The sequence below is a fragment of the Eriocheir sinensis genome, unplaced genomic scaffold, assembly GCF_024679095.1.
Source record: "Eriocheir sinensis breed Jianghai 21 unplaced genomic scaffold, ASM2467909v1 Scaffold1043, whole genome shotgun sequence".
In the NCBI taxonomy this organism is placed as follows: Eukaryota; Metazoa; Arthropoda; class Malacostraca; order Decapoda; family Varunidae; genus Eriocheir; species Eriocheir sinensis.
The window spans coordinates 120005-132293 of NW_026110345.1; the positions used below are offsets into that span (position 1 = coordinate 120005).

The window sequence follows — 12289 nt, forward strand, 5'->3', positions numbered from 1 at the left end:
GCAAAATGCAAGAAAAGGAGCAAGTTCAGTGAATTCAATGAAGAACACAACAAATGATTAGTAAATTGGTTGCTTCAAGTTGATGGATAAAAAACTTGATCGTTGCTAATTTACTGAAAGATCACCTACGTTAGCATTCAACAGGCGAAAATCACTACCATTCCATTTATGGAGAAAGTACTGAACATTATATGAGATGGAATATTAAAGACACCCACGAAGAACAAAATAAAGGTAACAACACTGGGAGGAAAGTGTCTGTGGATACAATACACTAATCTAATGTTATTTTGGATGAGGAAGGAGCACTGGGTTAGCTGGACTCTGATAGTACCAGCTATTTCACTACTACTAGAATTGATATCAAGGGTACAAAAATGAGGCTACCAATTTCTGATAAATTATATCATTCTAAACCAAGAACAATATAGATTCCTTGTCAACAAATTGTATTCTTAACCCGGTGGTGGTGGTGGTGGTGGTGGTGGTAGCAGCGGGGATCATGTTTCTTATTGGTCCCTCAGAGCGAGAAAAATGAGAAAAAACCATCACTCACACAAAGCACTTCATAATATACTATATCAAAGCATTTGTGATCAGTTTATGTATCATCTATTTTGAGGGGTTTATATCATGGCACAAATTTGGCCCGTCGCTGCCACATGGTAAAGCCACAAATTTGGCCCGTCGCTGGTACATGGCAAAGCCACAAATTTGGCCCGTCGCTGGTACATGGTAAAGCCACAAATTTGGCCCGTCGCTGCTACACGGTAAAGCCACAAATTTGGTCCGTCGCTGCTACACGGTAAAGCCACAAATTTAGCCTGTCGCTGCTACACGGTAAAGACACAAATTTGGCCCATCACTGCTACTGGGTTAATGCATGTAGGCTTAAAGACAAAAACTGAGACCCACTTTATTGACCACATAGGAATTACTATACTCTATATGGTAAAGTTTTGTAAACACAGGAGCAAATTTAAAATGGCATACTATTGAGAACACATATAACACTGGGTCAAGGCACTGACTCGCCAAGATCAAGCTGTACTTGGTAAAAACACTCTGCTAAGGACACTGAGTGAAATTGCTTGTTTCTGTACGTGGCAAAAAATCCCTTGAATATATTTAAATTATTCCAACCTAACTTTACATAACCTTATAATGGGGGGATTCACTCCTCTCGACCCCTCCCCCCCCCTTCTATGGACACTGAGTGAAATTGCGTGGTTTTCGTACGTGGCAAAAAATCCCTCAAATATATTCAAACTACTCCAACCTAACTTTACATGTCATAACCTTTTAATTGGGGACTTCACCCCTCTCGACCACCCTTTGCTAGAAAGACTGAGTGAAATTGTGCAGTTTCTGTTTGATACGTAAGTAGATTAAGAATAGAGTAAGAAGTATTTATAAGTTATACATTACTGTTAAGTTTTCTTTGTAGGCGCCCCAAAAAAGTAACTCTATAATAACAGGGAGTCCAAATCCCTTATAGGAGATTTAATACCATTATAGTTTTGTATGTTTCTGCAATAGGATTGTATTGTAAGTTTGAGCTACATGTATGTAGCTTGGAGAGGATTCCTCTCAGACGAGGGCGCTGAGACTCAAGGAGCAATGTAGAGTTGTCAATAAATATTAAGTGCCTCCACACGTATCCTCCAGACTGACACCACGGACACGTCCACGAGGATGGGATATAACCAGTTACTACAAGCTATTACAGGTGTGCACTGGTGCTGTGAACAGTAATCAAATGCTGCTAGGCCACAAACACAGCACCGTACGTGGCAAAAAATCCCTTGAATATATTTAACCCGGTAGCAGCGGGGATCATGTTTCTTAATGGTCCCTCCTAGCGAGAAAAAATCACCCCTCATACAAACCATTTCATAATACGTATATATCAAAGCATTTGTGATCAGTTTATGTATCATCTATTTTGGGGGTTTATATCATGGCACAAATTTGGCCCGTCGCTGCTACACGGTAAAGCCACAAATTTGGCCCGTCGCTGCTACCAGGTTATACTACCCAACCTAACCTTACATAACCTTCTAACGGGGGGCTTCACCCCTCTCGACCCCCCCCCTCTTCTTTGAACAATGAGTGAAATTGTGAGGTTTCTGTATGTAGCAGAAAATCCCTCAAATATATTTAAACTCCTCAAACCTAACCTTACATAACCTTCCAACGGGGGGCTTCACCCCTCTCGACCCCCCCTCTGCTATAAACACTGAGTGAAGTAACAAGGTTTCTGAACGTGGCAAAAAATCCCTCTAATATATTCAAACGGTAAATCTTGGGAGTAGTGGCTTTAGCGGGTATTTAGGGCACGGTGTGGTGGTAATTACAACATTTCCAGCACGAACGACAACAAGCGGACAGGTGGCTTGTTTATGTCACAAGGGTGTATATTTCCACGAGGGCTCTTCCCTTTCTTCACCCTGGAGCTTGCAGTCTCATCGCCCATCGACTTGGAAAAAATTGTGAGGCCAGCGTGAAAATATACACCCTTGTGACATAAACACGCCTGTCCGCTCGTCAAAACCCCGTCGTACCTGTTGGAAATGTTGTAATTACCACCACACCGTGCCCTAAACGCACACCACCCGCTAGGAGCCGCTATTCCCAAGATTTACCATTCAAACTACTCCAACCTAACTTTACATGACCTTCTAACTGGGGGGCTTCACCCCTCTCGGCCCCCTCTCTGCAATAAAGACTGAGTGAAAGTGCGAGGTTTCCATACGTGGCAAAAAATTCCTCAAATATATCTAAACTACTCCACCCTAACTTTACCTAATCTTATAATGGGGGGGCTTCACCCCTCTCCACCCCCCCTTTTCTATGGACACTGAGTGAAATTGCGATGTGTCCATATGTGGCAAAGAATCCCTCAAATATATTTAAACTACTCAAACCTAAGTATATGTAACCTTGTAATGGGGCCCGCAGGGGTCTGGGGTAAATTACCCCCAAGTGGGGTAATTTGGTCTTTTTTGTGGGGTAATCAGCAGACACAGGAGGCCAAAAAAAAAATTTCTAAGTATAATTCTAGCCATTGCATTAGGCTTTAGACGAGGGCCGCTGAATCCGTCCTTTTAGTCAACAGTTCCCTGCATAATATACCACATACAAATATATTAACACATTTTTTTAAAGTATGGGCTACAAAGCAGTTGTGTAAGCCTAAGCAAAATGGGGTAAAGGAGGTGTGGAGAGCATGCAGGGTAATGAGACAACAATGGTTGGGGGCTTCACCCCCCCCTCCCTCTTCTATGGAGACTGAGTGATATTACGTGGTTTCCATACGTGGCAAACAATGGCTGAATGTATGGAATTTCCCTACATCAAGATAAAATGAGGCCGTGCGAGCGAAAACGTACAAAGCGCCATCTGGCCAAAAATGCGATTTTGTGGTATAACACTATTTTGACCCTTCCTTTATAAGCGAGGAATGTCGGTTTGTACAAAACTGCAGTGGAAATAGGCCTGGGAGTCCTTCAAAATAACCCTACATTATCACCTACGCAGTTGAAAGTGAGATAAGAAAGCAGTCGCGAGCGAAAATGTACAGAGCGCCAATAGCATCACTGCAAACGTGCAAGCTTTTCCGTCTAGCGCGTAGTGCAAACTCTTAGCATTTATTGTTTATTAGTATATTTTACGTTTTGTAACTTCCTTCATGTTCCGGATTATTATGAATATCATGAACTGTGTATGACATATTAAAAAGTTAATTAATATTGCACATCATGGATGTTTTTGAAAAACCTACTTTTTCGGACCTATATATTTATTTTTTTTTATAACTGAGTACATGCCAATATTCTACATACCTTAACCTTCATTTTGGTCTTTGATTGAAGTGTCCACCTTAAAAACCAATGAAGTTATGATAATTTAAACATTGCAAAACTTTAAACGCGATTTCCCGCATTTAAAAAAATGGCGCTTTGTACGTTTTTGCTCGCACGGCCTCAAATGTAAAGAATTTCCCTACATCTAGGGTATTTTTCAACCCACATAACTGAAAAACATTTCCTGTTTGCCGCTGTATTCCCCGCACTCCCAAAGGCCGTGAGAGAATGGAAGGAGAGAGAGAGAGAGAGAGAGAGAGAGAGAGAGAGAGAGAGAGAGAGAGAGAGAGAGAGAGAGAGAGAGAGAGAGAGAGAGAGAGAGAGAGAGAGAGAGAGAGAGAGAGAGGAAGGAAAGTAAGGTAAGTAAGTGAAGAGAGAGAGGGGGCCCACCCTGCCACACACCCATGGTTGGAATTCACCCCCCATGCCCACCCTGCCACACACCCATGGTTGAATTCACCCCCATGCCCACCCCTGCCACACACCCATGGTTGGAATTCACCCCATGCCCACCCTGCCACACACCCATGGTTGAATTCACCCCATGCCCACCCTGCCACACACCCATGGTTGGAATTCACCCCATGCCCACCCTGCCACACACCCATGGTTGGAATTCACCCCATGCCCACCCTGCCACACACCCATGGTTGAATTCACCCCATGCCCACCCCATCACACACCCATGGTTGGAATTCACCCCCATGCCATGGAAAGGAAGGAAGGAAGGAAGGGATGGGAAGGAAAGGAAGGGAAGGATGGGAAGGAAGGAAGGATGGAAGGAAAGGAAGGAAGGGAAGGGATGGGAAGGGATGGGAAGGAAAGGATGGGAAGGAAAGGATGGAAGGGAAAGGATGCGAAAGGAAGGAGGGAAAGGAAGGGAAGGTGGAATGGAAAGGCAGGGAAGGGAAGGATGGGAAGGGAAAGGATGGGATGGGATGGGAAGGGAAGGGATGGGAAGGGAAAGGATGGGAAGGAAGGAGGGAAAGGAAGGAATGGGAGGGAAAGGAAGGAAGGGAAAGGAAGGGAGGAAGGGATGGGAAGGTAAGGGATGGGAAGGGAAAGGATGGGGAGGGAAAGGAAGGAAAGGAAGTTAAGGAAAGGAAAGGAAGGAAGGGAAGGAAAGGAAGGAAGGAAGGAAGGGAATTATGCATTATTTCAAAAGCCAATTGTTACACATCTTCACTGTTTCTCTCTCTCTCTCTCTCTCTCTCTCTCTCTCTCTCTCTCTCTCTCCAGGTGTGACCTACCCGTCAGTCTCCTGCCTGAAGGGTGAGGCTGTGTGTGTCCCAGGATGAGCAGGCTGTCTTGCAGGGTGTGGTCGCTGGGCTCTCCAGTGGCTGGTCAGCTCCTACGGAAAGGGAAGCTTGGGAGTGATTTTGCCTCAAAAAAAATAAAGAATTTGGGTGTTCATAACCCCATGACTGCTGATTTCCTACAAGAATACATCACCAAGCTGCAGGAGTGAAACAAAAAGTGGCTGCTACATTTCACAGAAGAAAATATAAAGTTCTGCACCTCGGAAGGGGATATCCAGCACACCAATACCACATGGGAAACACTCCACTATCCACCACAGAGGCAGAGAAAGACCTGGGAGTGTATGTTACCAGGCTACCAGTGAAGGGATATCCAGCACACCAATACCACATGGGAAACACTCCACTATCCACCACAGAGGCAGAGAAAGACCTGGGAGTGTATGTTACCAGGCTACCAGTGAAGGGATATCCAGCACACCAATACCACATGGAAAACACTCCACTATCCACCAGAGAGGCAGAGAAAGACCTGGGAGTGTATGTTACCAGCCTACCAGTGAAGGGATATCCAGCACACCAATACCACATGGGAAACACTCCACTATCCACCACAGAGGCAGAGAAAGACCTGGGAGTGTATGTTACCAGGCTACCAGTGAAGGGATATCCAGCACACCAATACCACATGGGAAACACTCCACTATCCACCACAGAGGCAGAGAAAGACCTGGGAGTGTATGTTACCAGGCTACCAGTGAAGGGATATCCAGCACACCAATACCACATGGGAAACACTCCACTATCCACCACAGAGGCAGAGAAAGACCTGGGAGTGTATGTTACCAGGCTACCAGTGAAGGGATATCCAGCACACCAATACCACATGGGAAACACTCCACTATCCACCACAGAGGCAGAGAAAGACCTGGGAGTGTATGTTACCAGGCTACCAGTGAAGGGATATCCAGCACACCAATACCACATGGGAAACACTCCACTATCCACCACAGAGGCAGAGAAAGACCTGTGAGTGTATGTTACCAGGCTACCAGTGAAGGGATATCCAGCACACCAATACCACATGGGAAACACTCCACTATCCACCACAGAGGCAGAGAAAAACCTGGTAGTACAGGTTACCAGGCTACCAGTGAAGGAAAAATCCGTGCCTATCGCAGCGGACAGGTGAGGTACCAAATCTAACGTGTCATAACCTAAACTAAACTAATGCAGGTAATTCTTTACAAGAGGTCCGCCTCCCCCTCCCTAAAATGGGGAAAATTCCCTACTCCCGAAAGTTTAGGGAAACTTCCCGTCCTGTTATCGCCGTTTGGCGATGTGAGGAAATAGAGGAAAATGAGAGAGGGTGAGAAGTGGAGAGAGATGAGGAGAGAGGTGGAAGAGTGGAGAGGAAGGAATAAGGGAGAGGTTTACTATCGCAAAGGCCATTTGTCGTCGGGAATGTTATGACAGTACGGTCAGAGGGGTCACCAAATCCATCAGGCCGGCCTACAGTCGTCTGAAGGCGTCCTTGTTCAGAGCCATGAGTGTGTCCCACACAGGAGGGAGGTACGTACGAAGGCAAAGGGCAGACGGTTAAGGAAGTTGATGCAGGGAAGACGTTGCGGCGGACGAACGACCGAGAGCCCGAGGTGTTTATAGACCCTGACGGTGTAAGGTCCGTTGAAGTTGTGTTCTTACGTGTTATAGTGCTCCACATGTTGTACTTGTATGTATGTCAAGCAGTCGGACACCTGACGGTGTATTATAATGTGTTATACTGATCCGTGTATTGTCTTTTGTACTCGACTGGACAGTAATCAGTTATCACTGGTGTATAAACGCAGTGATGAGAATAGATGATTCTTGGAGTGTGATGGTTACATGTACTTCATACTGACAGGTTTGATCCATAAAACTAGAGACCACATCAGACAGGCGGGACTTTCCTTAACAATCAACTGACTGCGGTTACACGTCCCGCGCTGCATATTTCTGACACCTTACACCGTGTGTCCAATATATTTAAACTACTCCAACCTAACTTTACATAACCTTCTAATGGGGTGGGGGGGCTTCACCCCTCTCGACCCCCCCACCCTCCCTGCTATGAAGACTGAGTGAAATTGCGTGGTTTCTGTACGTGGCAAAAATCCCTTGAATATATTTAACCCTTAAACACATAACCTATTAAATTATACACCAACACATGGGGTCTCAGGACCCCTTTAGCTTTTAAAAAATGAAAAAATACTTCTAATTGTATTTTATTCAAACTAAAAGCATGGGCAATGGCAACTTAATCCTGTTTCTGGAGAAACAAATATATGTAAAGATTGATAAGTAAGTATTAGATTGATAGCCCCAAAATCTCCAAAACTCATGAAAATAATAAACCTTTTCACAATACATTTTGTATCAGGCCCTCCCATGCAAGTACTCCCATGTAGCGTGTCCCAAGTACAGCCTGGGAGTGTGGGATGCAGCTGATGTACCCCTAGCATTCTGGCACCACTGCTAGTTCTGAGGCAAGCTATCAAAAAAGTTGATATTTTATTAGTGCAAAAAAAAAGTCTGGATTATTTTTGTACAAATGTACATTAGTACAGTTGCAATTCATAGAAAATTATTACTTACATTTGAGTAATTTGCAGAGAGCCTCCTTATACAAGTAAAGCACACACTGCGGCTTTTCCTAACATCATTCCGCGGAGGACACTTCCTGCACCGTACTATGCAGGAGCTGATATTGAACAACACCGCCTGCTCCATTGCTCCATTAGGACGCTGAACATCAATGGGGATGTTGCAGACGGTGGATATGAAGGATTGCAAGGGGAACTGAGGTGAACCAGTTCTCCACAGTTACGTTCCTGTTGGTGTTATGATATGGTCTACGGAGTCAGCTCCTTCGTCAGGCAGTGTCCCAGGCCCAGGTTTCCTTGAGCTGGTGGATCTCCCTTCTCCAAGTACGGTTTTGGCCCTAATAAGTACTCCCTTGTGTTGTCAACTATAAGGACAAGTTTCAGTCCATACTTGGCAGGCTTATTGGGAATGTACATTTTGAACGGTCAGTGCCCGTTATATATATAAATATACATATATATATATATATATATATATATATATATATATATATATATATATATATATATATATATATATATATATATATATATATATATATATATATATATATATATATATATATATATATATATATACATTTTTTTTTGGGGGGGGGGGACTCGTGTAATACAACGTTGTTTTACGTATACACATACATGGGGTCGAAACGGGCACCAATCGCTTCTACACTGGACACGGAAAGAGCGAGAGCTGCATGCACACAACATCGACAACATCAAAGAGAACACAAAAGCTATCAGGCATCACAGCTGTCTGGCGCCAATGAGGCGGCTGTGTTACCATTGAGAAAATATAGTGTGGTCCGATCCGACCCCCGGATGTGTTTAAGGGTTAAACACTGCAAGAAAGTGAACACTGTGCAGCAGCTACTTGAAAACTGAGCAAACACAAAATCTTTCTCACTTTTGAATATAAAAATTTCACTCCTGGCAACCTCTGTGGTGTTGGGCTCCAAAACATATTTTTGCAAGAAAAGGCATCGTCCATGTTGCAGCTTGCTCCTGGAAAAAAAAAAAAAAAAAATAAATAAATAAATAAAAAATAAAAAAGCTTATAAGAATAGTGCCATCACTCTCTTAATTAGTCTTTATCCCAATTCCTGATTCAAGCAGCGAAAGGAAATATATAAATCCTTAAATATATATTGAACAAATAAGTAAAAATATACAACTTTATGAAACAAATAGGTAGAGTTTTTACAGTAAACTGGTTTATGAAGAATTCAGCCAAGAAAAACTAGACAGCAGCTGACATATATAAATATATAAATCCTTAAATATACATTGAACAAATAAGTAAAAATATACAACTTTACGAAACAAATAAGTAGAGTTTTTACAGTAAACTGGTTTATGAAGAATTCAGCCAAGAAAAACTAGACAGCAGCTGACAAGAGCATGGAAGGAGGAAGACCAAGATTCTGTTTACCTCCTAACCTGGACCTTCCAAGCATTGAGAAAGTTGAGCAGCATGACTGTGCCCATCGCACTGTCTCCCTCCTCCACAAGCTTGATCAGCAGCACAGTGGTCGGCAGGTCACTGGGGGAGCACAACACTGCTACTACAATGGGTCGCCTTGTGCATGCCCAGTCTCTGCCATGATGAGGTCAGTGCTGAGTCAGAGGTCAGGAGAATAGCAGAGTAGATTATTCAGTAATAATATATCCAAAAATAATGATTTTTTTCCCAAAAATTTACTATTGTGTATGTACACAGCACCTCAATTAAGCTTACACACACATGTTAGACCTTCAGTACACTCTTGTGCATCTAACAGTGACCCAACACTGCAGGAGCATATAATTTTGGTGACATTTGTTGTTAAGGATATTCTGAAACCAATCAGAGAAAACTAATTCAAAATATCTGTACAGGAAAAGGAAAACCTGTCATATGGAAAGGCTCATACCTGAAGGAAGCAATGGCTGGGTCAGGTTAATGAAGGTATTCTTCCACTTGTTGGCCTTCAACAGTCAAGGTGTGAAGCATGTCTTACACACCACACTTTTCATCCCCTGCATCACCAGCTAACATGAGCCCTACTACTACGTACCAAATTTCCATGAAGAGTTTGACAAAGCCGGCACCCGAAAGGAAGGGCTGAGAGATGCTTCTTCATCTTGCTGTCCTTCATCTTCCACCTTTGATTAGATAGTTAGTGTAGCTTGTCACAAACAGCCTCGTAAGAACCATCAGGTCTGCTGTTGTTTGTTCTCCCTTTGTGTTCTCCAGCTCCAAGGCCCCAAGTGAGTGGAGGAAACAGACATCATGCTTCTTACTACTTCACCAGACACTCAAACTTTGCATATTGAATTGCTCCAGATGCCCTGCCCCCTCCCTCACCAAGGCCTACCCTCCTTTCATCTAAGCAATCAGCTCCCTTAGCTATGGACAGGGGCTTCAGCCTAGTGTATGGTGACTATAGCTGCTGTACGTCTTCCTTCATCAGCTTTAAACTTGCAGAATATTCTTAAAGCAATGCAGAGATGCTTTGAAGGGAGGCAGACGCATCACGCCTCTTGTTACCCCACCAAGCTGTCCCGTCAGGCACTAAACATCCCATTTTGCTGTCCTGGTACTTATTGACACTCAGAAAGACATGGAAATGGCACTAAGGAAACAGGTACGAAAGACTAGTTTGGCTGTGACCCGACCAACTCACACGCAACTTTCCATTCAAAATCAGCCGTGCTGTTCATGGTACTCCTGATCAGCACCTTCATCAGTAAACCCTGGACCAGCCTTCTTACTATTGTTTCTCCTATAGCTAACACTCTCTCAGGATGGAAGCATCAACATGTCTGGAACTTTAATGTGTAACGATTCTTTGGCAACTCCTCCTGTCTGTTCGGTAGCATGTTGTGACAATTCAACTTTATCTTTATCTTCCTTTTTGATGATTTGGCACTTGGTTGTTCTCTTTCCTTACAAACAGGAAAAAAAATAATTATGCTTCTACACTGGACACTCACACTAGCCCCTGCACGTCCTCCTCTGTTGTGTGGGAGGTGAGGTAGTGCAGCTGTGGCCAGGGATTTGGTTGTTGTCCCATTGCTCATAGGCATTGCAGGACCACCACCTCCTGGACCAGCTCAGTCAGGAGGTTATGTCGCTCACTCTGGAGAGAAGAGTAAAAAGCAGCTTCATTTGAAAGGGTTAAACATGGTGAGTGAAGCTTTCCAGTGAACAAAATGGCTTGAGAAAGGTAATATTTATGGAGTAGAGAAGTTCTTGTACTAGTAAAAATGGTTGCAACATTACAACAATGGATACAGATACAAAAATAATATAAATGGATGCATTCATTCATCAATACACAGACAGATGGATACATGAAGAACATAATTAAATATAGAACCATAGATAGATATTGATAGACAGAGATGGACTGAAAAATATCCGGGTTGGCATAACACCCCCCTCCCCCTTCCCCCCCATAAAAAAAAGGAAATCAGTTAAAATTTCCCTAAAAGAACATGTTTTCTTTTAATTTATGTATATGTTGGTGGCCTCCCGAGCCTATGTTCTGGTTGATGTGTTGATATAAACAAGCTTGGGAATGATCCTTGTCTTTTAAACCCGACCCACTGCCTTATGTTGGGTTTTACTGACTTTTTGTATTGTTGTTTTTATCATTTTTATTCTTCATATTAAAAAATAAATCAGTCAAAATTGGTGTCATGTTTAGGGAAGCAAAAGGTCATTTTCTGTAGAGTATAAATTAACACAGACCAACCTGCACCTTGGATCGTGTGTGTGCTCTACACTTTATAATAATCTTTTCACTCTAAATCACACTTGAACCTCAATTTCCTAGATATTGGATTTCCCAGTAGACAAAATCTTGGGTCCTCAAGACATGTGCCCGGCTGTGTTCAGCCTTTCCTGACCCAGTCCGGGCATCAAAACAAGTCCATCAGATTCCGTCCCCTGGTCAGTTTCTGCCGCCTGGACACATCAGTATATTGTTGTCTCATGCAGCCATGCTTTGACCTTACTTTTGCAAGTAAGAAACATTATGTTCATAGGGAATCAAGTTCACACATTGTGCAACTTTATATTACGTGCAGAAATTTTATGAGGGAGCTGTTGTTCTGGAATGGCATTTTGGCTGTACTCAGCTGATTGACTATCTAGGCTGGCTCTCTCCTCACCTGTGTGGGCTAACAGGTGAACCCAACACAGCCGAGACTTGTAGTGTGGAGATAACTGGGTAGACTCATTCCACCCTTGCTCGCCTCACGTGCTAGCAGACCAGCAGCTGCTTGATCCAGCAATATGCTTGTATAGCAGACTGTAGGTCTATAAACTATAGGTAGAGTATCATGAGTAGTGCTTACAGCTTGAGTGCCACAGGCAATGGAGGGGAATGATTGGGAGGGCTGGCCCAACCAACCCCCATCCTCCCTCCTGCCAGCACATGAGGGCAGTGGTGGGCTGTAGGGGTGCAGGAGCAATGAGTAAACAAGTCACTCCATGGCAGGATATTTAAAATGTCACCTCATTGCTTAA

General features: G+C 43.5%; 1 long non-coding RNA gene across 1 annotated transcript; it reads right to left on the bottom strand.

Annotated features, from left to right (window-relative positions):
• Positions 1-7529: 7529 nt before the first annotated feature.
• Positions 7530-10801, bottom strand: LOC126989079 (uncharacterized). Its single transcript, XR_007742854.1, has 4 exons — positions 9831-10801; positions 9214-9390; positions 8681-8778; positions 7530-7661 (listed from the first exon to the last, which is right to left on the bottom strand). It is a non-coding gene; the product is annotated as an uncharacterized LOC126989079 (long non-coding RNA).
• Positions 10802-12289: the final 1488 nt, after the last annotated feature.